The sequence below is a fragment of the Myodes glareolus genome, chromosome 13, assembly GCF_982192425.1.
Source record: "Myodes glareolus chromosome 13, mMyoGla1.1, whole genome shotgun sequence".
NCBI classification, from domain to species: domain Eukaryota; kingdom Metazoa; phylum Chordata; class Mammalia; order Rodentia; family Cricetidae; genus Myodes; species Myodes glareolus.
In genome coordinates, this window is record NC_142038.1 from 41,709,775 (window position 1) to 41,715,031 (window position 5,257).

The following is a 5,257-nucleotide window of genomic DNA, read 5'->3' on the forward strand; positions in this document are numbered from 1 at the left end:
TGCTTTCATTGTGTCCCATAGATTTGAATACGTTGTGTCTTTGTTTTCATTATATTCAAGGAAGACTTTAATTTCTTTCTTTATTTCTTCCTTGACCCAGGGGTGATTTAGTAGTTGACTGTTCAACTTCCATGAGTTTGTTGGCTTCCTGGGGGTACCATTGTTGTTGAATTCTAATTTTAATCCATGGTGATCTGACAAGACACAGGTGGTTACTAATATTTTTTTGTATCTGTGGAAGTTTGCTTTGTTACCAAGTATGTGGTCAATTTTCGAGAAGGTTCCATGAGCTGCAGAGAAGAAGGTATACTCTTTCCTATTTGGGTGGAGTGTTCTATAGATGTCTGTTAAGTCCATTTGATTCAGTACCTCCAATAAATCTCTTAATTCTCTGTTTGGTTTCTGTCTGATTGATCTGTCCATTGGTGAGAGAGGAGTGTTGAAGTCTCCTACTATTAGTGTGTGTGGTTTGATGACTGCCTTGAGTTCTAGAAGAGTTTCTTTTACATATGTGGGTGCCTTTATATTAGGGGCATAGATATTCAAGATTGAGACTTCTTCCTGATGAATTGTTCCTGTTATGAGTATGAAATGTCCATCTCCATCTCTTCTGATTGATTTGAGTTTGAAGTTGATTTTGTTAGATATTAGAATGGCCACACCCGCTTGTTTCTTAGGTCCATTTGCTTGGAAAACCTTTTCCCAACCCTTTACTCTGAGGAGGTGTCTGTCTTTGTGGTTGAGGTGTGTTTCTTGTAGACAGCAGAATGTTGGATCCTGTTTTCGTATCCAATCTCTAAGTCTGTGCCTCTTTATAGGTGAGTTGAGTCCATTGATATTAAGTGATATTAATGACCAGTGATCGATGACTCCGGTCATTTTTTTGGGTAGTAGAGTGTATGTGTTTTCCTTCTTTGAGTTGTGCTTGTGAAGGGTCGCTAGATGTCTGAGTTAATGTAGGCAGTGTTGGGAATGTTGGATTCCTTGGGTTGTGATTTTCCTTCTAGTATTCTCTGTAAGGCTGGATTAGTAGCTACGTATTGTTTACATTTGTTTTTATCCTAGAATATTTTGTTTTCTCCGTTGATAGTGAACAATAGCTTGGCTGGGTAAAGTAGTCTGGGCTTGCATCCATTGTCTCTTAGTTTCTGCAGTACCTCTATCCAGGACCTTCTGGCTTTCATGGTTTCCATCGAGAAGTCTGGTGTAAGTCTGATAGGTTTACCTTTATAAGTTACTTGACCTTTTTCCTTTGCAGCTCTCAATATCCTTTCTTTAGTCTGAATGCTTTGAGTTTTGATTATTATATGACGAGGGGATGTTTTTTTTCTGATCCAGTCTATTCGGTGTTCTGTATGCTTCTTGAACCTTCATAGGAATATCGTTCTTTAGGATTGGAAAGTTTTCTTCTATAATTTTGTTGAGTATATTTTCTGGACCTTTGAAATGCAATTCTTCTCCTTCTTCTACTCCTATTATTCTTAGATTTGGTTTTTTTATTGTGTCTCACAGTTCCTGAATGTTTTGTGATGAGAATTTGTTGGATTTGCTGTTTTCTTTGGTCAGAGTGTTTAATTTCTCTATGGTGTCCTCAGAGTCTGAGATTCTTTCTTCTATCTCTTGTATTCTATTGGTTAACCTTGTTTCTGAAGTCTCTGTTCGTTTACCCAGATTTTCCATAGCCAGCCGGTCCTCGGTTTGTGATTTCTTCATTGACTCCATTTCAGTTTTCAAATCTTGAACTGTTTCTATTACCTGTTTGATTGTTTTTTCTTGGTTTCCCAGAATTTCATTTACGGATTTACTCATTTCTTCAAACTTTTTGGTATATTTCTCTTCCATTTCTTTACTCATTTCCTCAATTTTTTTGTTATACTTATCTTCCATTTCTTTACGGCAGATTTTCACCTCCTGTTTAAGTTCCTCTATTATTTTCATAAAGAAGCGCTTAGAGTCGATTTCTTCTATTTCTTCTGGAGTAGGGTGTTCAATTCTTCTAGTTTCGAGCTCCCCGGATTCTGGCGATGTCATGTTGCCTTTCAGGTTGTTGGAGGAATTCTTGCATTGGCGCCTGCCCATCTCCTCCACTCTGGATGAAACTCCTCAGCACTTTCTGGATAGAACTCCTCAGCACTCTCTGGGTAGGACTTCACAGCACTCTCTGGATAGAGCTCCTCAGCCCTCTCTGGGAAGAACTCCTCAGCAGTGCAACAGGGCTAGCTGGTCTTCCCAGGCCCCGGGAGACAAAGGGCCTGCAGCAGTGGGGGGAGGGGAGGGGTCCCTTGGAACACCGAAGACCCTGCTGCAGAAGCTGAGGGGGGAAGGGCTGTGCTCCCTTCCCGGACAGGCAGGCAGGCTGCCCAGGCTAGCACCCACTCAGCTCTCTGGGAAGAGCTCCTCAGCAGTGCAACAGGGCTAGCTGGTCTTCCCAGGACCCGGGAGACAAAGGGCCTGCAGCAGTGGGGGGAGGGGAGGGGTTCCTTGGAACACCGAAGACCCTGCTGCAGAAGCTGGGGGGGGGGGCTGTGCTCTCTTCCCGGGCAGGCAGGCTGCCCAGGTGAGCACCCACTCACCTCTCTGGGAAGAACTCCTAAGCAGTGCAACAGGGCTAGCTGGTCTTCCCAGGACCCGGGAGACAAAGGGCCCGTTCATACTTTATCTTATATTAACTACTTCTTATCTTTTTTGTTTGTTTGTTTGTTTGTTTGTTTTTTATTTTTCAAGACAGGTTTTTCTGCATAACAACCCAGGTTGTCCTGGAACTAGCTCTTGTAGGCCAGGCTGTCCTGAAATCACAGAGATCCACCTGCTTCTGCCTCCCGAGCACTGGGATCATGAGCCACAACCACCCAGCTCTTCTTTCTTTATTATCCCTACCTACTGGAGGAATTAGAAATAATTGAAGAGATTTTCAGTTTAAATTGACCCCATGTGAAGGTTTCAGCATCCACTGCAAGTCAATTAAGAGATAATTGGCTCAAACAAATTTACCAGATTCCTGGAATCTACTACTACCCTAAACAGCAATGGATTGCCTCTTTAGCCCTTGAAGACTATTTGAGATCTCTACACTGGGTCTGGTAGACAGCCAGACTCTTAAAAATTTAAAGTAGAATTACATAAGCCGGTGTGAATTTCTAACCAAACAACTGTTTAAAAGTGCACTAGGGCTAAAGAGGAAATGAAGGAAACCATCGTAGCTAAAATACCCAGGAAATCATATGTTTCTAGGGTAAGATAGATAGACAGCTGAGGAGCGCAACTGCTCAAGAGAACACTTAGTAAAGGACAGCCTGGGGACAAAAGCCAAGTCTGCTGCTTCCGTATGGTCCCCAAGCATTTTGTAAAAATGTATTTTCAGGTGCTTGAGAAAAAAGAAACAGTGTTGCTGTGCCACATTAAAATGATACAAGATTCAAATATTAGTGCAACTGTTTGTGGAACCCATACGTGTTTCCTTTTATTCTTGATCTGTGACTGACTGCTTCACACCACAGTGGCAGGGTTGCATGATAAAGAGAGAGATCGTGTGTCTCCAAAACCAAAAATGCTTGCTAGCCTTTTCCTGAGAGTAAGTCAGAAAGGTGATCATTGGAAACGCATAAATCTGGAGCAGAGTGATTAAAGCATACACTTACAAAGGAAAAGTCCTATAATAAATAATTTCAGAGATAAAGGAGGCAGTGGAAAACAATACTCTTTCAGCTTTTCAGCCAAATTCACCCTTTGAAATTTTCTTCTATTATAATTATTTCCATCATTTTTGAGATAATTACTAGAGTCTAAATCAATAGTGTATATAAAGTCCTTTATATATACGATATATATTATAAAAATCCTGTTTATCAGTCTTTGAGATGGTCACTGCTACCAGTTTTTCTTGTGTTTCCTTGTACATTTTAAAGTATTTATGTTTCTGTCATGAATGAAATATTTTTCTATTTGGTCTGGAATTCTAAGATCAAAAGCACTACCTTTTAGAAAGAGGCAAATATCTTCCTTTAATATAATTTATAGGAATTTTGTTTCAGTTTGTCAGACAGAAACTTTCTTTTTCAGTAAGCTTAGTTTTTAAGAATTTTAAACTAATAAAACCATCAATCTGTTTTCCATCTTTATTATTTTCATTGAAAGAATATTACATAAATGGAAACAAAATAACACTGAAATTGTCCTTTTTGTTTACATGGCAAAACACCCTTGGGATTCATCTGGGTTGTTTTCAATTCAATAATTTACTTTTATTGAAGAAAAGTCCGTGATGTGGATGCACTGCCACTTGTTCACCCTTCAAAGACACAAGTAGTTCCCAGGTTGAGCCGTTATGAATAAAGCTGTGAAGAGCTTTTCCGTGAATGCGTGTTTCTCCGAAGATGATTATTTTTCAGGCTACATTCTCAGGAGTGCAGTTGTTATGCTTGAATATGGTCTGCTCAGCTTTGTAAGAAACCACCATGTTTTTCTCCAGAGTGGATTCTTACGAAACTACTCTGCCATCTACATTCCCACCAATGACATAAACTTGTCTTTTCATAACCCTGGGATCATTGGTGATATTACTGTATTTTATTTGAACTATTCTCATAGGTGCACACTCACATCTTGTTTGCATTGTAGTCTGAGTTTCTCTAATGGCTACCAGTTTCAAAATTCTTCCTGTATGTTAGTCTGTATGTTTTCTTTAATGAATGAAGTATTCATTTTTCACCTCATTTCTATCTTGGTCACTGTTTTCCCTTTGGAGTTGTGAGTCCTTTTTCCTTTCTATGGACAAATCTTTTCTTGTTTTGTTGTTTGCTCCTATTGTCCACAACCTTCCCTTCTCTTTGCAGTCTTTTTTAACAAGAACTTTGACATTCTGATGAAGTCTAATTAATGATTTCCTGTTTATGGATTGTATCTTTTGTTTCAAATGACTAGTCCTATATTGTCAATAGTTTCTTTTACATTTCTTTGAAAAAGTTAATAGTTTTAGGTTTTGTAATTAAGTTTATTGCTCACCCTGGGTTAACTTCTGTTCAAGAACCCTGCCCACTCAACTTTGTGTCTTCCTCTCTTTTTTTTTAACCCTTCCAATCCAGTTAGTGTTGCTCATATACTCCTGGATGTATCGCTTTTCACTGTTGTGCAGTTGACTTACCACGGGCCACACCCTTAAAGAAAATCAACTCTCCTTCTCTGAGTACCAGTCAAGGGCTGGTGACCATATCTCCTCTCCGTGCTGGGACTTTGCTTGATTTGAGGTCTATTTTTGATA